General features: G+C 48.3%; 1 protein-coding gene across 2 annotated transcripts in view; it reads left to right on the top strand.

The window, feature by feature from the left end:
- Positions 1–23,534, top strand: part of CALN1 (calneuron 1) — a 129,501-nt gene that overhangs the window by 10,474 nt on the left and 95,493 nt on the right. The window contains exon 2 of one of the 2 annotated variants that reach the window (XM_053275503.1): positions 3,629–3,724. The gene's annotated coding sequence lies outside the window, so the exon portion shown is untranslated. Of the gene's footprint in view, positions 1–3,628; positions 3,725–22,253; positions 22,376–23,534 lie in introns of those variants that run through there. The other variant, XM_053275502.1, reaches the window with a different exon arrangement.

Here is a 23,534-nt window from a genome sequence, read left to right as displayed (position 1 = left end):
CTGCCATATACTGAGTCAGACCCTTGGTCCACCTCGCTCAGTATTGTCTTCACAGACTGGCAGCAGCTTCTCCCAGGTTGCAGGCAGGAGTCTCTCTCCCAGCCCTTTCTCGTTGGAGATGCTGCCAGGGAGGGGACTTGGAGCCTAGATGCTCTTCCCAGATCGGCTCCATCCCCTGAGGGGGAATCTCTTCCAGTGCTCACACTTCTGGTCTCCCTTTCATATGCAACCAGGGCGGACCCTGCTTAGCAGAGGGGACAAGTCATGCCTGCGACCCCAAGACCAGCTCTCCTCCTTCGAGTCTTCACCGACCTCTTAGCTGCCCTGACCCCATCAGCAGACCACTGAGTGTCACGCAGTCCGTGTGGTTTTGTTTTTCCAGTGAAGAACGGTGGAGGTTGCTTACAATGGCCGACACGCCATTTCTGAGCTGACTTCTGCAAAGTTGTGGATGACATGTTTGCTGCCGGCCAGCTCGGTCTGTTCCCCATGCCTGCACCTTTCATCTCTGACTTCTCTGTATTGCGTTCCTCTGATTCTTTCCTTGCTGGCTGAGCCTTGAACTCTTTTCCTCTGCTCTGCTTCTTTGCACTCCCTTCCTTCACCTTATCTATGGATCTCTTTGCAGCTGCTCTCTGTCTAATGGATTCTCTTTGCTCTTTTAAAAGGAAAGGGGGGGGGAATCTGTAAGCCTTATTTATTTCAGCTCACCTATGCCTAATTGCTTTTGATGGCTGCCTTCTCCCAAACACCCAGTTTTCATGTTTAGTATCTGGATGAAAAGCCTAGCTTCTCAATGGCTTTCGGTGGGTCTCCTTTTGAGGAACCTTGCTGCAACAGCCACATAAGACTAGGAGTGTGCAGAACTGGTTCTATTCGAAACTGATTCAAATAGAACTGGCCCGGTTCGACCGGTTCAGGTTCAAACCGGACTGGACACCCCGAAAGGGCTGCCAGTCCAGGTTCGAGCTGAACCGGCCCCAGTTCTACCCAACCGGTTCAGAACCAGCTCAGCGGTTCAAGGGGGCATGCTTTCAAAGAGGGCAAGAGGACACCTGTATCCGGAGCCTGTGGTGGATAATTTGGAGGAGATACACTCCCGAATCCCTCCCCAGAATCCCCTTTACAAGCATGCCAACTCAAACTGCCAAACCAGTTCCAAACTGGTTCTGCCCAGTTCGACACTCAGTCCGAACCAGGGGCTGGCTCGACCTGAACCCACTCGCAGACCAGCGGTCCAATTCAAATTCGGCTCGAACCCGCACCAAACCGCTGGAATCGGTTCCATGCACACTCCTACGTAAAACCACCTAAATCAAAGGATACAAATAAAGCACACTCCTACGTAAAACCACCTAAATCAAAGGATACAAATAAAGCACACTCCTACGTAAAACCACCTAAATCAAAGGATACAAATAAAGCACACTCCTACGTAAAACCACCTAAATCAAAGGATACAAATAAAGCACACTCCTACGTAAAACCACCTAAATCAAAGGATACAAATAAAGCACACTCCTACGTAAAACCACCTAAATCAATGGATACAAATAAAGTCCATCTAAAATGAAAGGCGGCCTCCACCATTTTGCCAAATGCCAAACGGGTCTCTTTCGGGGTCCGTGGCATAACTGACATGGTGCAATTTTCCTTTGGACTATTGGACCCAATTCTCTTCCTCATCTTTGGGGTATTTCTGTTCTTCATCTTAAAGCCCGCAGAGAAGCTTTCGCCTGGTTTATATGCAATCAATCACCTGGCAATCTTGGTGCAATATCACCATTCATCACTTGGGAGGAGGGATAACCGTTTTCCCGTGTAGTGGAGAAAACCCCGGAGGTTTCAAAAACCCTAAGCAGGTGCTGCAGGGGTGTAGCTACAACTGATCAAGGGGGCGGGGAGAGACAAATGGTCCTGAGCCCCCAAGGAAGGGAGGGCATGGCTGGATGATGGCTTGCTCTTTATGATCCACCTTATGTCTCTCTGAAAAAGAAGTCGGGAGGGGGCTTCTTGTGCCAAGGCCCACTCCCACCTTGCTAGGCTCCTGTGCGTAAAGTGTCCATACAGAGGCACGTGTGCAGGTGTGTACGTGTACGTCTGGAGAGCTGGTCTTGTGGCAGTGAGCATGAATGGTCCCCTTTGCTAAGCAGGTTCTGCCTTGGCTTGTTGTTGAGAGGGAGGCTATATATGTGAGCCCTGGAAGATATTCCGCTTAGGGGTTGTGGACGCTCTGGGAAGAACATCTGCCTGCTTGCATGCAGAAGGTTCCCAAAGATGTGCGAACCGGCTCAATCTCAAGTCGGTTCGCCATCAGCCCAGCCCGAACCGAGGGCTCTTCCTCGAGCCGGACTAGGCCCAGTTTGGCGTGAAGTTGAGCCGACCCCTGCTTTGGGTTTTGTTTGTTTTTTAATGGTGGACCTACCGCCTCTGAGACCTTGGGGGATGCTGTTGTGGCCATGGGGATTGGCAGCCCCAAACCAGCCCAAAACTCTTTTAGGGGTTAGGGGGGGATTGTAGCTGGTATTGTGGTCGCAAGTATGACTTGTCCCCTTTGCTAAGCAGGGTCCGCCCTGGTTGCATCTGAATGGGAGACTTGATGTGTGAGCACTGGAAGAGATTCCCCCTCAGGGGATGATGGAGCCGCTCTGGGAAGAGCTGAAGGTTCCCAGTTCTCTCCCTGGCAGCATCTCCAACGAGATAGGGCTGGGAGAGAGACTCCTGCCTGCAACCTTGGAGAAGCCGCTGCCAGTCTGGGTAGAAAATACTGAGCTAGATGGACCAAGGGTCTGACTCAGTATATGGCAGCTTCTTACATTCCCTAAGATCTTTCCTGGCTCTGTACTTGAGATCTTTTTAGGAGAGGAGAGCTGGCCTTGTGGTGGCAAGCATGACTTGTCCCCATAGCTAAGCAGGGTCTGCCCTGGTTGCATATGAAAGGGAGACTAGAAGTGTGAGCACTGGAAGAGATTCCCCCTCAGGGGATGGAGCCGCTCTGGGAAGAGCAACTAGGCTCCCAGTTCCCTCCTTGGCAGCATCTCCCACGAGAGAGGGCTGGGAGAGAGACTCCTGCCTGCCACCTGGGAGAAGCCGTTGCCAGTCTGTGAAGACAATACTCAGCTAGGTGGACCAAGGGTCAGACTCTGCTTCCTCTGTGTGTGATGGCGGGTGGGGGTCGGAGGAAGAAGAGCTGCAGAAATGTCCTCAGTACCTTCCTGGCCTCTTTGCGGCAGTTTTGGGCCCACTTTGCAACCAGCAACTCGACTGGCCAGAAACAGAGACACAAGGAGAGATTTTGAAAACTGGGCAAACAGCTTGCCGTTTCCCCTTCCCCTCGGCGGGCTCCATCAACACAGCCTTTTCCCTCCTCGTCAGCATCTTTGCTTACCGTCCCTTCCACTCCACGGTATTGATTTACAATCGGTTGCTGCTGCCACTGAGTAACTACTACCACCGGTTTTAGTACTCAGTCCCTGGTTCCCTGCCGGCGGGGCTGAATCGGGGGGACTGGGTGGGGAGAGATTTCCGCAAATGGGGATTTGAGCGCTTGAAACGCTGCCTGCGACTTCTAGCCAGAGAGCTTCCTGAGTCTTTGAATGAAGCTTGCCCTCTCTCCTCTCTTTGCAAGATGCTGCACTTTCTCCGGCTCCTTCAGGACTGTTTCACCCACCCCAGCGGTTTCCACCATGGACCCGGAGAGAGCTTTGTCCAGCATCTTCATTAGGTAAGGTTTTCTTCCGGACACCCAGGGGAGTGTGTGGGTGGCTGTTTATTTTCCAGCAGTGGCAGGAAAACACAGTCCCGGAGGGGCTTGCTGGATCCTTCCTCCTCTTTTGGGAAGAGGAGATTCTTCCTGCTCTCCTCGGTGATGTGTCTCTGTCTCGGTTTTCAGGAGAGGGAAGGTGGATGGATGCCTGCAAGCTCCTTTTCTTGCTGCCCAGCCGGGATTGAGGGAGAAAATGCCCCCTCTTGATCTGTGATCAGTGGGGCCTAACTTTCTGCTGGCAGGGAACGGGGAGGCATTGACCTTTCCGCCTGAGGGCCATGCTGAGGTGTCAGTCCGAGACCTGTCACTCACGGCTGCAGAGAAGCTGAGGCGATAAATTTAGTTCCCTGTGAGAGCATCTCCTTGCTAGATTGGACTCCTGGGGCTTCGATGCCGGCACTATAATCCGAACGGTCTCCAGCCAGGTCAGGAGAGCTGGTCTTGGGGCAGCGAGCATGGCGTTGTCCTCTTTGCTAAGCAGGGCCTGCCCTGGTTTGCATTTGAGTGGGAGACTGCATGCTGGCACTGCAAGATATTCCCCTCAGGGGATGGGAAGAGCATCTGCATGCTTGCATGCAGAAGGCTCCCAGTTCCCTTCCTGGCAGCATCTCCAACGAGATAGGGCTGGGAGAGAGGCTCCTGCCTGCAACCTTGGAGAAGCTGCTGCCAGTCTGGGAAGACAATCCTGAGCTAGTTGGACCAAGGGTCTGACTCAGTATACGGCAGCTTCCTATATTCCCTAAGATCTTTCCTGGCTCTGTACTTGAGATCTTTTTAGGAGAGGAAAGCTGGTCTTGTGGTCGCAAGCATGACCTGTCCCCTTAGCTAAGCAGGGTCCACCCTGGTTGCATTTGAATGGGAGACTAGAAGTGTGAGCACTGGAAGAGATTCCCCCCTTAGGGGATAATGGGGCCGCTCAGGGAAGAGCTGAAGGTTCCCAGTTCCCTCCCTGGCAGCATCTCCAACAGGATAGGGCTGGGAGAGAGACTCCTGCCTGCAACCTGGGAGAAGCCGCTGCCAGTCTGTGAAGACAATACTGAGCTGGATGGACCAAGGGTCTGACTCAGTATATGGCAGCTTCCTATGTTCCTAAGGAAGGCTCAACAGCAGTGGCCTTTGCTAACTGGGCAAAGAGGCACCTTTTACCGTGGTGATTCTCTTTATTTAGCAGGGGGAGAGTAACTGGCCCTATCCACCCCCAGCACTGTACTTCCAGTGACTGTTGCTGGTGTGTGTCTTATGTTTCTTTTTAGAATGTGAGCCCTTTGGGGACAGGGAGCCCTCTTATTTGTTTGTTATTTCTCTGTGTAAACCGCCCTGAGCCATTTTTGGAAGGGCGGTATAGAAATCGAATTATTATTATTATTATTATTATTATTATTATTATTATTATTATTACAGTGAGGCTGTCCTTTATCATCAGCATTTGCTTATCGGTGGTACCCTGTCCTTGCATCTGGAAATTCTGTTTTTTGCTCCACCATCACTAACAGCGATTTTTAGACTTTGTCGAATCTCCTTTTTAATGCCAACGGCTAGCACCATATCTGGTTCCACTTAATTGTATTGCTTCTATAACCATGACAAAATTGAAGAGCCTCGCCATATCAGCACCCTCTTGCTATGTTTTTCTTTCAAGAGAGCTTTTGTGGCATCTTTGTCCCCCTGGCTGCGCGTAGATTTCCAAGGGTATTTGAAAACAGAACCCTGAATATTGTGGCTTTTATGAACGGCTGGCTGTATTTTTTCCATAGAAGTGTTTTGCACAATTAATAATTGCTACAATGTAGAATCAATTATTCTAATCATAATGGATTTCCGTAGCTTATATAAAGCACTTCTTCCTCAAAGCACTGTGTGCGGGGAACGTTTAAACTATATCCACCAATTGATTATATCCACTCTTGCGCGCCGAGGGATATCTTAATTCATATTTCTCATTTTTTTCCCCTTTTAAATTATGCATTGATTGGCAGTGCATCAGGTTCATCACAGAGCTGGGTCACACACGGGCTGAGATTGTTTTACTTTAATGAAGAAGTCTCATTATCTTTGGATGGGGACTCCTGACGTGAGCTCAGGACCCTCAGAAGTTCTCCCAGCTGGGATTCTCCTCTGAGGTCAAAACAGTGAAGGGAGGAGAGTGTCTTGTGGCAACAAGCATGAATTGTCCCTTTGCTAAGCAGGCTCTATCTTGGTTTGCATTTGAATGGGGGACTACATGTGTGAGCACCATAAGAAATTGCCCCGAGGGGACGAGGCCGCTCTGGGAGGAAGGCCTCCCTGCTTGCATGCAGGAGGTTCAAAATTCCTTCCCTGGCAGCATCTCCAGATAGGGCTGGGAGAGACGCCTGCTTGCAACCTTGGAGAAGCCGCTGCCAGGCTGTGTCGACCAGGCTTGCTCAACTTTGGCCCCCTCCCCACCAAGCTGTTTTTGGACTACAGCTCCCATAATCCCCAGCCACAGGGGCCAATAGCCGGGGATTATGGGAATTGTAGGCCAACATCTGCAGGAGGGCCGAAGCTTAGCAACCCTGGTGTAGTCACGACTCAACGAGAGAGACCAATGATCTGACTCAGAACATGGTAATTTCTTGTGTCCCCCGCTAACTGAGCAAAAAGGCGCCTTTTAAAAGTGGTGATTCTCTTTATCAGGGGGAGAGCAACTGGCCTTATCCATCCCTCCAGTGGCTGTTGCTGGGGTATATCTTGTGTTTCTTTTTTAGATTGTGAGCCTTTTGGGAATAGGGGGCCATTTCTGGGCAGGAAATACAAATCAGCTGGCTAGGAAACCTTCAAAAGGTGTCCCTTTTGAACACCAAGGAAAACGCCAGGATATGCACCAGGGCACAGGTTACCTGAATGCATTCCTATAGTAGCTTAGCCTGTGGCAGGACAAAATAGAAGATGGGTGGGGGGGGATATAAGTGTGGAAAACTGGATAGGCAACAAGATTGTAACTTCTAGCTCTCTGTAATAACATAAGAACAGCCCTGCACTCTCTATACTTTCTATCATTTTCTCTGCATAGCGCTCTCTGCAGCTGAAACTCCGTGGTAGCTAGCTAGTTATAACCTGATCAGGCACAGCTAGCTCCATATGTGCGGGGTGGGGGGTGGGTGGGCTTGGGAATTGCCCCTGGTGAACCACTTCATACCTGCTTCCTCATAGGAACATCGGAATCTGCCTTGGGAAATGTAGTTTTTCCTTGGGCATACAACAGGAAGAAAAACCCAGTGGCATTTGGGAAACGTAGCTTTCCTAGGGATAAGAAATGCCCAGTGGCCTTTGGGAAATGTAGTTTTCCTACGGATAAGAAATGCCCAGTGGCCTTTGGGAAATGTCGCTTTCCTAGGGGAAAGAAATGCCCAGTGGCCTTTGGGAAATGTAGTTTTCCTAGAGGTAAGAAATGCCTAGTGGCCTTTGGGAAATGTAGTTTTCCCAGGAGCTGTTGCACCCCGTTATTGCTGAGTTTTTTTTTTAAAAAATTTATTTAACTAGCTCTGCTTATTTCCCAGTCTAGTCCAAAGTGAGCCTGGGGGAAGTAAATCACTAAGTATCATCAAGTGTCTTGATGCAATCATAGGAGCCATCACGTCAAGATGGCCCCTGTCTACAGGGTTTTACTAATGCACACAGATGCATTGGTCATGTGAAAGGCAGTTAATTGATCCGAGAGACAATTAACGTGGGGACAATTAACTGAACTGAAGCCTGAAGCAGACCTCACAAGCTCCAGTTCCTGAGCTGCTGTTTAGAAATTCCTCTAGTTAAACCATTAAAGTTGGCAGAGTTAACCCATAAAGAAGCAGAAAGTGGGGAATATCTACGCTTCCCCTGCTCTTTGCTGCAAATTGTAATGTTGTGTCTGAAGCGGATTAATTGTAATGTTGTGCCTAAAGCGGATTAAGGGCTTTAAAGCACTTAAGAGCTGCCGTATAGCTAATAAATACCAACAAGGATACTGTACACCCCCCGCTTTCAGGGCAATCTATCTCCTCTTGCCGCCAAGATCCTTGCAAATATGAAAATGTACAGGATGGCATTGGGGGGGTGGGTTGTGTTCTGCGTAAGGAAACACTCCTTTCATTCTATTGATATCTACTTGCAAGAACAAGGAGGTCCGCTTTCTTTCCCCCCAGGTAAAAGATCTTCTATTCCTGCACAGGCCAGAGGAGAGGGTCAGAGATCTGAGTTGTGCCTTCGGGCATCTCCTTCCAGAAGAAAGAGATGACTGAACGGCAATCTTTGTTGATTCTGTCGCTTGATCAGAGCCAGGAGGCCATGATCATCCCTGAACAGTTTTCTCTCTCCGAGGGGAGAGAGCTGAGAAGTGAACTGCAAAGAATTATGGGACAGCTAGAAGGAGAGGATAGAAAAATTGAGCTGAGTGGACCACCAATGTGTTCTTTCAAGAGGCTCTCTTTGAGCATTGGAAGCACTGGAGATGAAGAAGGAACTGATGTCGGGCTGCCCGTGCCATATAGTAGGGATGTGTTCGAAACACGATTCGGTGTCCGAATTGTAGCACAATCCTTTTAAATCTGAGCAGGGGCGTATCTAGGGGTAGGGCAGGCAGGGCACGTGCCCCGGGCACCACTTGAAGGGGGGGTGCCATTTTTCTAAAATAAAAAAAAAATGGCTGCTGAAAACAAAATGGCCACCGCTCATGCTCAAATGGCCTCTGTGAGGCCCTAGGCCATGCCAGGCCTCGCAGAGGCCATTTGAGCATGCGCAGTCGCCATTTAGTTTTCAGTGGCCATTTATATATATATATATATAAAATGGCCACCGCACATGCTGAAATGGTCCCTGCGAGGCCCTAGAGGCCAGAGAGGGGAGGGGAAACCTTTGCAGACCCTCCACAGCCTTTAGGAAGCCCCCTGAAGGGGCTACAGGTATTTTTTTAAAATTATTTTTTAAAAAAAAATTAAAAAATTTAATTTTTTAAAAAAAATTAATATAATATAAGTCACTGTACACATAATCAGTTTGGCACTATGTACAGAGAATCAGGTGGGTGTCAGATGTTTGGACAGGGGGTGCAATTTCAGTGCTTGCCCTAGGCACTATTTCCCCTAGATACGCCTCTGAAATTGAGGGCTTCCACAACCAGGCTAAATGGCCGCTGCACATGTGTGGAGGCCATATGCATGCTGGGAGACGCCCCTCTGGCACGCAATCATAGCCAGGGGAAGGGCTGTAATAACGGAAGTGGTGGCAAGTGGAGGAGCAGAAATCGGCCTGCTTTCCTCCAGGTTAAAGGGGACTTCCCAGTAGGACGTCCTCGGTTTTAAAGGGATCGCACTACGATTTGGATGCCGAATTGTGTTTCAAGCACTTCCCTACCAAGAGGGATCCAGACAAGATGGTGCTGAAGATGGAGGTGGTTGTATCGTTATCAGGAGTGGTTGCTCCGTTGCCGCAGGAAGTTCCCGGGTGTCCAAGCACAGCCCTGAGGTTAGGGGTGTGCCCAGACCGATTCTGTCAGTTTGGCTCAAGTTCAAGCTCAGACAAAACTGCCAGACGGTGAGCTGGTTTGAGTCGAACCGGCCCCCGGTTCAGCCCAAGTGTGGAACTGGTTGAACCAGTTGGAATTCCCCTTTGCAAGCATGCCCCCGAAATTCCAAACTGGTTCCGAACCAGTTTGTTAGAACTGGGGGTGGTTCAGCTCGAACTTGGACTGGCACTCCCTTTTGGGGGTCCAATTCAGTTCAAGTGTGAACCGGTCAGACCATAGCAGTTTTATTCAAACCAGGTTCAAATAGAACTAGTTCTGCACACCCCTACCTGTGGTTAGAGTAGAGACAGGGCTACAAAGAACAGAAGCAAGAACTTGAGTAATAATTTTCAACTCTTGGTTAAAGGTCCAGTTTTGCCCAGTAGGTTTAGCACCCTTGGGTGACGAGTTACAATCACATTGGAAACAGGCTCTGTCGAGAAAACTTTTGAATACTGGTCTTTCTATAGAGATGTTGTTGTCAGTGGCATACAGTCAGGCCAGAGAAGTGACTAAACAGTGTAGATTTGATGCTGAATTTCAGAATGATTTAAATTTGGTTCTGAATGATATTAAGGCTTGGATGGAGAGTCCTAGGCATGAAAAATCTAATTATTGTACCACTTCTAGTACAATACAGGTTTGCTTCAGGCTTCAGGTCAGTTAATTGTCCCCACGTTAATTGTCTCTCGGATCACTTAACTGCCTCTCACATGACCAATGCATCTGTGTGCATTAGTAAAACCCTGTAGACAGGGGCCATCTTGCCGTGATGGCTCCTATGATTGCATCAAGACACTTGATTTACTTAGCGATTTACTTCCCCCAGGCTCACTTTGGACTAGACTGGGAAATAAGCAGAGCTAGTTAAAAATTAAAAAAACCCAACCCTCAGCAATAGCGGGGTGCAACAGCCCCTGGGAAAACTACCTTTCCCAAAGGCCACCGGATATTTCTTTTTTGCTAAATTTACTAAGTTACTAAATATCAAAGATCTTTCTCTAGAGCACAATTTAGTGTTCTCCCCTCTGTATTTTTACAAGGTGGGGTTCATAATATTCCTTATAAAGAATAGGTTTGTAGTGGTTAGAGTGCTGGACTAGGACCGGGGAGACCCGAGTTCAAATCCCCATTCAGCCATAATACTAGCTGGGTGACTCTGGGCCAGTCACTTCTCTCTCAGCCTAGCCTACTTCACAAGGTTGTTGTGAAAGAGAAACTCAAGGATGTAGTACACCGCTCTGGGCTCCTTGGAGGAAGAGCGGGATATAAATGTAATAATAATAATAATAATAATAATAATAATAATAATAATAATGTGGATCAGGTGAGATCAAAACACTTGTTCATGGGATGCTTTATTGTCCCTTTTATAGAGATCTGTGTAGCCGCTTTATTACACCCCTTGAACCTACAACAACGTTCAGAAACATTATATGTTGCTTTTCTTTTAGCAGACAAGGAGGCAGATATCGCTTACAAGGTTGCTACGTTTTGTGTGTCAGCTATTAGAGTCTGCCAAGAGATTTCAAAAGGGTGCTAAGCTGGAGTGTAATTACTCAACATCAAAGCATGTGAGAGTTTATCTAGTGTGATATCTGAAGAGTCAATGTGTTATTTTGGTTTTATGTATGCATTTTATTATGGCCTGATTTAGTCATGGACCATAATAAACGTGAAACTGAAACTGGATTGAATGGTCAAACTGCATGTTGTACCCCTTTGATTACATAGGAACCTAGGAAGCTGCCATATACTGAGTCAGACCCTTGGTCCACCTAGCTCAGGATAGTCTACCCAGACTGGCAGCAGCTTCTCCAAGGTTGCAGGCAGGAGTCTCTCTCCCAGCCCTATCTTGTTGGAGATGCCACCAGGGAAGGAACAGGGAACCTTCTGCATGCAAGCAGGCAGGCTCTCTTCCCAAACTGGGCCCATCCCCCGAGGGGACTATCTTACAGTGCTCACATGTAGCATTTCCATTCAAATGGAAATCAGGGCAGACCCTACTTAGCAAAGGGGTCAAGTTGCAAAGGGACTCTCAATTTCTATTCGGGTAAATACAGGTAAATATCTGGGTGAAGGGCAGACACATCTTGCACATGGAAGCGTTTTCACATGCAACCACTCTAAGGTACCATGGAACACTCTGCCAACTGTTTTCACGTGTTTGCCTTATTTTGAATTCTTGATAACCTCTCCTAAAGAACAGTGCTGTTCTCCTGTGCCGCTGAAGCCCAGACAACACATCCCCTTGCTTTTAAATTATTAAAAGTCTCTCTGTTGTAGTTGTAGTATGAATTCAGCACTGGAGAAAAAGAGCTGCCAGGAATGCCTTTTGGTGAGAGCGCTCTTGCAGCACTTCCTGTGGGAGCTGAAGTGACTTGGTTGTGGCAGGAGGGAGGGAGTGAGTGAGTTTGCTTTTCCCTCAGCCCTGTCCGCTTAGTCCCTCTGTCGCCTTCTTCAAAAGAGGACCCACAGAGTCAGCAAAGCAAAGCAAGTTAGATTTTCAGCACCATGGACAGCTGCAAGTTCCTGGAGTACTGGACCAAGTTACTCCAGCAACCGTGAGAGGTGGACTGAGCCTGTTAATACTTTGGAGTGCAAGCGAACCCTCCTTGGCTCTGCATCTCTGCTTGGGGAGTGGAAGCCTTAAAGAGGAAACCTTGCTCCAAGACTAGGTTTATCCCCCTTTTTGATGGAGTCAGAATCCTGTTCCTTTCGAGTAAATGCCGGTATAGCCCGTATTTGACACCTGCTTTTTATGGGGATTGTCTTGAATTCAGAGTGGTCTTCGATTCAGGTAAATACGGTACATGGGTGGGAAGCAAGCTCAGAGGTGGTGCATGGGAAATGGGAGGGGTGTGTGGCTCACAGGGAATTGGGAGGGGGGGTTGTGTACCCCCGTAAGACCTCCATTTGTGGCGGGACATATCCTGATTTACAGGTATCAACTCAGAAAAATCCAAGCCCTTTCCCTGTCTTTTAAGGAAATAGCTTAGAGTATTCCAATCTAAGCCCATCACAAGAGACCTGAGGAGGGGGCATACCTCCCCCCCACCATGTCATTAGCATTGTAAGCCAAAGAAAAGTTTGGGAACTGTGTGGTTGCCTAATAACATGCAGCTCCACCCTTAAACTTGAAATTCACCAGTAAGCAGGTGAATTAATCACATGAGATGAAGGGGGTGTCCTCTGTTAAGAACATAAGAACAGCCCTGCTGGATCAGGCCCAAGGAGGCCCATCTAGTCCAGCATCTTGTTTCCCACAATGGCCCACCAGATGCCACTAGGAGCCTACAGGCAAGAGAGTGGGGACATGCCCTCTCATCTCCTGCTGTTGCTCCCCTGCCTGAAACTGGTATTGAGGGGCATTTTTGCCTCTGAGGCTGGAGGTGGCCTATAGCCCTCAGACTAGTAGCCACTGATAGACCTCTCCTCCATTAATTTGTCTAAACTCCTCTTAAAGCCATGTGGCTACCACCACATCTTGTGGCAGAGAATTCCATAGGCTGATTCTGCATTGTGTGAAAAAGTACTTCCATTTGTCGGTCCTAAATTTCTTGGAAATCCGTGGCATGGGATGACCCTTGGCTCTGGTGTTATGCTAGAGAGGGAGATCATCATGTCCCTTTATCACACTAGGCATGTTTTTCTGGATCCCTATCACATCCCTCCTCAGTGGTCTTTTTTCTACACGAAAAGCCCCAGGTGTTGTAGCCTTGCTTTGCAATTGCCTGTTGACATTTGGATTCTGTGGATGCTGGTTGTGGAGGATTTTAGGCCTTTTCCAAATCATTTGCGGCCATAATTAGGTCTTTGGTCCTCTGTAATTAAGAATGGCCTTCTGCATTGACATAAATGCACCTGAAACTGATCAGCAAGCGAGGAATGGGAGGCTATTGAGATCTCCTCACCGGACGACAATTAAAACAGACCAGGGAAGGGTTGCTTACCCCAAAATTGAGTCGGTGCCCTTTGCGTCGTTTGAGAAGTTCTAAGAAGTTTCTAAAATTATTTTCGGCCTTTGAAACGCCGAGATCAGAAGCCAGCATTTCTGGGGTTTCGCGGAGGACGACCCCAAGGGTCTCGTGTTTATTATCAGCTCTTGGATCTTAATTGATAGGGGACTTGGGAACATTTACAAACGTTCAGAGCCAGAATTCATTAGAGAAGAATGTGAGCTCAAAGCTTGCAGCAAAGAAAGCTGACGGCATCCGCTACGTCCAGGCGTGATTTGGGGATGGAACCAGAGTTCTGGAGGCAGAAATCCCGGCCATATCCAGATAGGGCGGAGTAAAAAGCAAATCCCTGAAGGTAGCCAAGTTGTAAAATATTATCATTAGCGATCTCCCACCTCTGGATCGCTTACACTTCATCTGGTTTGATTGCATCCCATCACCCTATCAAATCCCACAGTTCAGACCCGCCAGCTAATAACTGTGTTCTGCACGGCATATCATAAATCCCGCTTAAGGAGAGTCTATTGTTTTATGAACATTTTTAATTCATAAGACTTATTCCGACCGCCAGCTTCCTGCCAGAGACGAAGAATTCATTTGATAGATGCCCCTAATTGGGTAAAGACTACGGTGACTACAGAGAAGGAACATTTTTTATTTCATTGATAGATAAGAACTGTCAGGCCCTATACCTGTGGTGTTTTAAAAAAATAAACAATAAGAAACCCCAAAAAGATGATCTGAAAAAAGACGGTGAGAGCTGAGTTTTGCATACTTAGATTTGTTATAATGTCAACAAAGGTCAACTCTAGGGGATTTAATCAGGGTGTCTGACAGCACAGGCTAGTAACTTTATGCTAGGGGTTCCCTACCGGTAGTACTTCAGATGTTGCTGAACTAGAACTCCCATCATCCCCAGCCACAATAAATTGTAGCTGAGGGCTGATGGGAGTCGTGGTCCAACAACATCTGGTATACCAGAGGTGGGGAGTCCCTGCTTTATACCCACTAGATCAGCTCTTAGGCAGCTATTTCCCTGATCTTTGCTGCACGTCAGCGCCGCCCAGTTAATGGCCAGAGAGCGTACTGCAGGATCCTGGATGGCCCCATATAATTATGGCTTCAGGCCTGGTTCCCCAGTCATTCGAGCTGTTATAAAGACATTTATGCCTCAGCTCGCCTCTTCTCTTCCTCGCCTCACCTCTTCTCTCCTGGGCGGCTGTCTCTCGAATCCTGACCATCGGTGTCTGTGTGGGAAGCAAAGTTTCCCCAGAGCAAAAGATGAAAGAAAATGTCAGGGTTCCTCCCAAGGGAAAACTGACATTTGAAGAGGATTTCAGGGTTCTCCCCAAGGAAAAGGTTTTGGAGAAGTTTATCTTGAGTCTGAAAGGTACCATTTGCACCTTTTGTGCAAGTCTGAAAGGTACCATTGAGTCTGAAAGGTACCATTTGCAGCTTTTGATTATGTGGGTGCTGGGAGGCACTTCTTCAGCTCCCGGAAGCTGTCAGCCATGTTTCCAAGACCAGTGGGAAGTGGGCATAGCATCGTCTAGGGCCAGGGAGAGGCACACAGCTGCATTGCTGAGGGCTGCCTCTCCACTGCCCATGCGGTGCATTGTGGGATACAGGAGGACTTCCTCCTCTTGATCCCACTTTGGGAGTCTGCTGCCACACCCGTCATGTGGGCACATGAGCGGCGGATCCCAGAAGGGCACCCAGTCGTCTGGGGGGAGGCAGATAGGATCCAGCCTTCCCTCCAGCCCACCCCACTTTGGTCACGCGAGCCTTTAGCGTCTACCAAATTTCCCTGAGCTACATGCTTGTTTGACACTCTCAAAGAATGCTAACATGTTGGTGAAATAGGATCCTTCCCTTTGTAGAAGTCCAACTAGAGATGGGCATGAATTGAAAATGGCTATTGGTTTCACATACGAATCAAAACCTTCTGTTTTGATTCGAACACGAATTTAACGTGCTTGAAACCAGGTCGATTCGATTTCGAATCGACCTGGTTTCGAGAACATTGCATTCATGTCCGAATCGATTCAACCTGTGCTGTGGCGGGGGTGGGATGAAAGCCTCAATTGCCTTTAAAAAGGAAAACAAAGAGGTGCAGGGGCACCCCAAAATTACCTTCAAGGTGCAGAATAAAAGGCACCTTCAAGTGTGCAGAGGTGCCTTTTAACCATTCCTGGTGGAGCAGTAAATCATGCAGAGCTGGCCGCAGCAGCAGCAGCGGGGAAGTGGCAACCAGATCCGCCATTCCTCCCTGAGGCCGGCCTTTTTGGGGTGATTCGATTCAAAGTGGAAACCCTCGAATCGGCCAGATCCGAGCTGAATCGATTCGATGCCGAATCGATTTGCACATCCCTAAGCCCAACCAATTCAAAGTCGAAACCCTCGAATCAGCCAGATCCGAGCTGAATCGATTCGATGCCGAATCGATTTGCACATCCCTAAGTCCAACCAATTCAAAGTCAAAACCCTCGAATCAGCCAGATCCGAGCTGAATCGATTCGACGCCGAATCGATTTGCACATCCCTAAGTCCAAGCAATTCTTCCTCAGCAGGGGCTGTTCTTCTGTGTGTCTGGCAGTAATTGATGCCTCAACCATCCCTTCCACCAGGTCGCCTGATGATTCTGTAATTCCCTGGCACCTGCCTGCCCCCCTCCCTCCCTTCTGCTTTTTTAAAAATCGAGGCCAATTTTAATTGTGTTAGGTATTTTAGTTTAAAAATCAACAATTTCACACTTGAGTTCTTTGAGAACTCCCAGGTGAATGCCATCTGACATAGGTGACTCACGGCTTCTTAATTTGTCATTCTCGGCTAAAGCTTAATCCTTTGCCGCCTCAAGGCTCTCCGTGGCTCTTCATCTGCACTCTCCGAAAACAATGGTCCATGTTGGAGTATCATGATTGCATCTTTATTGTAACAGCCTCATTTTGCTTCCTGGCCATTTCCGTGCCTTCTGCAGAGCCCCTTTTGATAGCTCGCCGTCATGTCTACTTACAGAGCACTTTCACTGCCTTTGGACACATGCGCACGCAACGCAGAACTGGAGTTTGCCGAACCCACGGTTATATTTCCCCCCACCATGAATCGCATTGAAGACATTCTACCAACCGCAGCCTGGCAACCTCCATTTTCAGGGCAAGGGAACCCCGCCTTCTTCCTGATTTGCTGAGTCTGCATCCCAGCAAGCACCATGACACTTGCGTCACCAGACTGTGGGCAAGGTATCAGACAGTCAGCAGAGCAGCAGTCATTGTCTGTCATAATAATTAAACAATTACAATAAGTATATTCTAGTGCAAGCCTGCTCAACTGAGCCCCCCCCCCGAGCTGTTTTTGGACTACAACTCCCATAATCCCCAGCCACAGTAGCCAATAACCAGCAATTATGGGAGTCGTAGGCCAACAATGGTAGGAGAACCGAAGTTGAGCAGGCCTGCTCTAGAACATCTGCTTTGCATGCAGAAGGTTCTAAGTTCCCTCCCTGGCAGCATCTCCAACGAGATAGGGCTGGGAGAGAGACTCCTGCCTGCAACCTTGGAGAAGCCGCTGCCAGTCTGTGCAGACAATACTGAGCTAGGTGGACCAAGGGTCTGACTCAGTAGATGGCAGCTTCCTGTGTTTCTAACAAAACAGTGCAAGTAGCAGATAACAGACCCTTGCTAAGCAGGGTCTGCCCTAGTTGCATTTGAATGGGAGACTACATGTGTGAGCAGTGTAGGATATTCCCCTTAGGGGTTGGGGCCACTCTAGGAAGAATACCCACCAGCTTGCATGCCTCTGGGGAAGTTTCCCCCTATGCATGCACACATACCCTTAACAAATTATCAGCCTGGCCTTTCTATTGTTCTCCCTGGGATTATGGTGGCAGAATGAAGACAGCTTTTGGCTGAGCCTTGAGCAGAGGAAGAGATGGTCTTGTGGTTTGCAGCCTGAATTGTCCCTTTGCTCTGGTTCTGCTCGGACCAGGTTCTGCTCTAGTTTGCATTTGGATGGGTGGCCTCCTGTGAGCCCTGCAAGATATCCCCCTTAGGACATGGGGCTGTATCTCAGTGGCAGAGCATCTGCTTTGCATGCGGAAGGTCCCACGATCCCTGGCAGCATCTCCAACGAGATAGGGCTGGGAGAGAGACTCCTGCCTGCAACCTGGGAGAAGCCGCTGCCAGTCTGTGAAGACAATCCTCAGCTAGATGGACCAAGGGTCTGACTCAGTATATGGCAGCTTCCTATGTTTCTATGAAAGAGACAAATGAACTGAATGCCACAGCAAAGTTCGCAGGCTTTGATTCCAGAATTAATTCCAGAACTTCTCCGAGTGAGCCTGGAACGCAGCATCCTTGAAGCTCTGGGGAGAGCAAGCACATGGCACATTATTATTATTATTATTATTATTACATTTATATCCCGCTCTTCCTCCAAGGAGCCCAGAGCGGTGCACTACATACTTGAGTTTCTCTTTCACAACAACCCTGTGAAGTAGGCTAGGCGGAGAGAGAAGTGACCGGCCCACAGTCACCCAGCTAGTTTCATGGCTGAAGGGGGATTTGAACTCGGGTCTCCCCGGTCCTAGTCCAGCACTCTCACCACTACACCATGCTGCCTCTTGATCCTTTCTTTCACATGAAAGGATCCAACCGTAGGAAATCTGCTCATTCCTCAGACTGGCTTTAATTTGTGTGTAGCTGCGTTTTTATGGTTTGGTTCCTCGGGACACCTTGAGCCTGCTCGATTCAAACCACGGTTCAAATCCCGTCAGCCCGGTTCGGTTGAGAGAGAGAGAAGGTTTTGGAAATGCATCAAGCCGGGTCTCTTAACTTGGTTGCAGCGACAGACCTCCTAGGCCCCCCCACCATGTTTATATAATGCATTTCCATTAGACCAGGGTTTCTCAATGTGTGGGTCCCCAGATGTTATTGGACTTCAACTCCCATAATCCCCAGCCCCAGTGGCTTTTGGTTGGGAATTATGGGAGTTGAAGTCCAATTACATCTGGGGACCCACACGTTGAGAATCCCTGCATTAGACTCTTGTAGAAAATAAAGGGGGGAAGTAAAAATAAAAAAGGGGGAAAGAGGCTGTTCTCACGAGCAGCAAAGAGGAGGCTAAGGCAGCCACGCTTGCTGGCAGATTGTGGGGCTACCAGCTGGCTCTTTTCAAAACTGGTTTACATAGCTATAAATAAAGAGATAGAACAGCCCCCTGTCCCCAAAGGGCTCCCAGTCTAAAAAGGAAACATCAGATAGACAGCCACTGGAGGGATACTGTGCTGGGGAAGGATAGGGCCAGTTGCTCTCCCCATGCTAAATAAAGAGAATCCCTACTTTTCAAAGGTGCCTCTTTCCTCAGTTGACAGGTTGGGTGGTACTGTGAAAGTACTGTACTCTGCTGTACTGTGGAAAAAGTGCCTCCGTCCGTATCCTTCAGAACAAAGTCCTTCTCCGCGTCGAAATTGCCGATGAGTCGTCAGGTTTCTCCCCGCTTTGTGGACCCCTTTCTCCTGACATGATTGTGCTACGGGAATTTCACATCTGCTCAATGATGTGGCTAAAACGGGGCCATTTCAGGCTTTATTAGCAGCATCAAACTCTTTCGCGCTGTAGAGATGGAAATCAGCAGGTGTTGCAGACTCAGGGACTTTATAGAGAATTCCGGTGCTTTATGTCCAGCTATACCCCTGCTAACGGGGCAAAGAGGCACCTTTTCCCGTGGTGATTCTCTTGATTTAGCAGGGGGAGAGTAACTGGCCCTCTCCACCCCCAGCACAGGACTTCCAGTGACTGTTGCTGGTGTGTGTCCTATGTTTCTTTTTAGAATGTGAGCCCTTTGGGGACAGGGAGCCCTCTTATTTGTTATTTCTCTGTGTAAACTGCCCTGAGCCATTTTTGGAAGGGCGGTATAGAAATTGAATTATTATTTCTTGTTGACACAGTCAGGCAGGTGTTATTGACTGGTTTGTTTTATCCAGACATCGAGTCCTTCCCAAGGACCTGGGATGGCTGAATTTTATTGTCAGTTGTTATAGATATTGTCGCAGAATATACAGGATTGAAGAATAGAACAATATCGGACCTCTGAAAAGTAGAAGCATGCATATGTATTCAGTCCTTGGTTTGGGCACCTCTGGCAGCAATGACTTCCTCTATGTGGCGTGGCATGGATGCTCTCAGCCTGTGGCACTGCGGAGGTGTTATGGAAGACCAGGATGCTTCATTAGCGGCCTTCAGCTCTTCTGCATGGTTTGGTCTCATGTCTCTCATCCTGCTCTCGGCAATGCCCCATAGATTCTCTATGGGGTCAGGTCAGGCGAGTTTGCTGGCCAATCAAGCACAGTACACTGAATACTCTTCAGAGGTCCGATATTGTTCTATTCTACAATCCTTGTCTTCTGGGTTCCATGTCATATTCTCATTTTCCGGGATTGTGGATTTGGGGTTTTCATGAGCTGTACGCCATGATCATCACAATGATAACACATTAAGGCTGGACTTCTCTCGCTTTGCAGGTAATGCGTCTGTCTCATAGATCAGTTTCACCTTTTAATTTGCATGACTGAAATTAATGGACTTTTGCACGATATTCTAATTTTCCGAGTTTCACCTGTAGGCTGTTCCCAGTAAAGCTGCTTTTTATAACTGGCTGGTGGTGATTTCTGTGACCCCGATGGTGTTGAGGTGCTCTTCAAGGTCTTTTGGAAATGCACCCAGGGCGCCAATGACCACTGGGATTATTTTGGTCTTTATTATTTCTTGTTTACACAGTCAGACAGGTGTTATTGACTGGTTTGTTTTCCATCACATGATGTCTAAGGAAAGCATGTTAGAACATGCTGGGGATGGAGAGCCGTGATGAGCATGGGCTAGGAGTCCTGCTATCCCTGGAGAGCATCTCAGCTCCAAGGGAAGGACCCTAACGCAGTGGTAGACTAGGTGCTTTGCCCGCAGAGGGTCCCAGTTTCAGTTCTGTGACTGGGAACAATCCTGGTGGGGAAAGATCCCTGCAGCGTGTTGGGATGTGCAAAGAGTTCAGTTCAGCAATTTGGGTTCGAGCCGAACCACTACCCCCCCTGTTCAGCCCAACCATGGACCGACAACCCCCTCCCCCCGGCCATTCAGGGAGTTCATAATTTTTTTAAAAATTTAACTTTTTAAAAACTTACACCCTCCGAGAGAGTTGCTGGAGGCAGTGGGGTGGGGTGTCCGCGGAGGTTCCCCCTCCCCCCCATTTGAGGGGTGGCCTGACCAACCGGGCCCCGTCTGTGCCATGCACACCTCTAGCAGAATGCAGAATCCAAGGGAAAGGAAATATGCCAGCACAAGGCCATGGAGTAGAGTCAGGAATATTAATCGCTTAATGCAATACAGGTGGAACTCGGAAAATTAGAATATCGTGCAAAAGTCCATTAATTCCAGTCATGCAAATTAAAAGGTGAAACTGATCTATGAGACAGACGCATTACCTGCAAAGCGAGAGAAGTCCAGCCTTAATTGGTTATCATTGTGATGATCATGGCGTACAGCTCATGAGAACCCCAAATCCACAATCCCAGAAAATTAGAATATTACGTGGAACCAAGAAGACAAGGATTGTAGAATTGAACAATATCGGACCTCCGAAAAGTATACAGTGTACTGTGCTTGACTGGCCAGCAAACCCGCCTGACCTGACCCCATAGAGAATCTATGGGGCATTGCCGAGAGAAGGATGAGAGACATGAGAGCAAACAGTGCAGAAGAGCTGAAGGCCGCTAAGGAAGCATCCTGGTCTTCCATAACACCTCCTCAGTGCCACAGGCTGAGAGCATCCATGCCACGCCGCATGGAGGCAGGAATTGCTGCCAAAGGGGCCCCAACCAAGGACTGAATACATATGCAGGCTTCTACTTTTCGGAGGTCCGATATTGTTCTATTCTACCATCCTTGTCTTCTTGGTTCCATGCAATATTCTAGTTTTCTGGGATTGTGGATTTGGGGTTCTCATGAGCTGTACGCCATGATCATCACAATGATAACCAATTAAGGCTGGACTTCTCTCGCTTTGCATGTAATGCGTCTGTCTCATAGATCAGTTTCACCTTTTAATTTGCATGACTGAAATTAATGGACTTTTGCACGATATTCTAATTTTCCGAGTTTCACCTGTAAATATTCCGGACAGAGAGTGAAGTGCCGGCTACCTTTCCGTGCTCTTGCTGCTGGCTGTTTGTTAGCCCCGCCTCGACTCCAGGTCTGCCTGGAATAGAAGTAACTAAAGCTCCATTCAAAAGCTCTGTATTGTCTACTCAGGCTGGCAGCAGCTTCTCCAAGGCTGCAGGCAGGAGTCTTTCTCAGCCCTGTCTTGGAGTTGCTGCCAGGGAGGGAACTTGGGAACCTTCTGTGTGCAGATGCTCTTCCCAGAGCAGCCCCAAACCCTAAGGGGAATATCTGACTGTGCTCACATGTCATCCCCCCTCCAAATGAAAACCAAGGCTGGCCCTGCTTAGCAAAGGGGACAATTCATGCTCGCTCCCACAAGGCCGGCTCTCCTCCTAAGGAGAGGACTGTCCTAGCCGTCCTTAAGCACGGCCCCGTTGGTTAAATCTCTCCCAATAGTTCTCGGGCCTTGGTTAAATTTGGTAGCGTGTTGCCGCCCAGGGGACCGAGTTCAGATCACGTCAACACCCGCCGGTTAATCCCTCTCCCGCCATCTCACAGTGCTTCCGCCTGGCTCCGAGACCAGTTGAAGTCCTAATTAATTGCTGTTGAAAGAGTGGGACGCCTAAGAAATGCTGAACATGCTCTTGGCTTGTCTTCTTTGGTAACCAGTCCAGCGGTTGGACATTATCCTGCAAACGGTCTCGAGTGCGAGGGGGGGCTGTGAAAAGAAAGAGAGAGAGAGAGAGAGAGAGAGAGTCAATCCTTAAACAAAAAGAGCTTTGTAGGGAGTGGAGCTGGTTTCCCACCCCGAATGTTCCCAACTAGGATGGAATCGTCCAAATTCCGGACTTGTGAGCTGCTTAAACCGAGTTCCGACTTAGCCGCTCTGCCTGAGATGAGTGTTCCTGAAGGCAGAGAGATGGTTTGGGGAAAGAGGCCGGTGTGAGAGAAAGGAGGTCCCCCTCTCTCCTTCTCCTTGCTTTGCAATAACAGGATCAGAAAGGTATATATATATATAGAAATATCGATCTGTAACTATTGAGAGAGAAAGAGGGGTTGTTGTTTTTTGTTTCTTAATTTTAAGTTTCCTTTTCTCCTGTCTCTGCTCTCTCCTTGCTACGGAGGAAAAACTCTCCTTAACGTAAACTTGTGTCTTATGTATGTTTTGCTGGACGGTCTTGTGGAAAAGCCTCTAAATGGTCTTTTCTTTTCTTCCCCCCCTCCCCTGCCATTCCATTTTTTCTGTTGTTGAAATCAGCGTTAAACTGTGCGATCTCCCCCTGCAAAAGAGCAGGGACTGGATCGCCTTGTTTTGATGTGATCTGTGTGTGACCAATATTTAAGGGGGGGGGTTCACCTGTAATTAGGAGTCTTGCTTCGGAGAGGCTACTACAAGTCCCCAAAAGAAAACAGATCCCGGACACCAGCTGGATTTAGTTCATCAGTTTATTGTTACACCCTAAACACCAGCTAAACTATAGTCCATTCACTCACACACACATGCATACATACATACTCACCAGCCCCATTTAAAAGGTGATCAGTCTTTAAGACGGGGTGTTGGAAGAAGCTGTGGGCCCCACGATCTTCGATGCTTCTTTGAAGCTGTTTGATGTTCTGTGTTTACATCCGTCTCATCCCAGGATCGACCTTCGTCCTTGTTTTCCAAGCAACTCCTTTTCTGCTGTCTCTGGCATTTTATCCAGTTTTCTCTGGTTGTTTTGGGCATTATTATCATTATTATTATTATTATTATTATTATTTTTACATTTCTATCCCGCTCTTCCTCCAAGGAGCCCAGAGCGGTGTCCTACATCCTTGAGTTTCTCTTTCACAACAACCCTGTGAAGTAGGCGAGGCTGAGAGAGAAGCGACTGGCCCAGAGTCACCCAGCTGGTCTCATGGCTGAATGGGGATTTGAACTCGGGTCTCCCCGGTCCTAGTCCAGCACTCTAACCACTACACCACGCTGGCTCATGGTGTTCTTTTGGGGGGGGGCGGCTGGTATGTTGCTTACTCATGCACTCTTTCAAACACACACACAGAGAGTTATTTAACCAGAAGTAAATCATTCTATTAGGTTTGCTGACAATCCTTGAAGTGGGAGCAATTCCCCTTATCAACATCAATACTTCATTCGGTTATACACAGTAGTGTTGGAA

This window comes from Hemicordylus capensis, chromosome 12, assembly GCF_027244095.1.
Source record: "Hemicordylus capensis ecotype Gifberg chromosome 12, rHemCap1.1.pri, whole genome shotgun sequence".
NCBI lineage: Eukaryota > Metazoa > Chordata > Lepidosauria > Squamata > Cordylidae > Hemicordylus > Hemicordylus capensis.
Note: the sequence above shows the minus strand (reverse complement) of the source record. Positions and strands in the feature narration are given on the sequence as shown.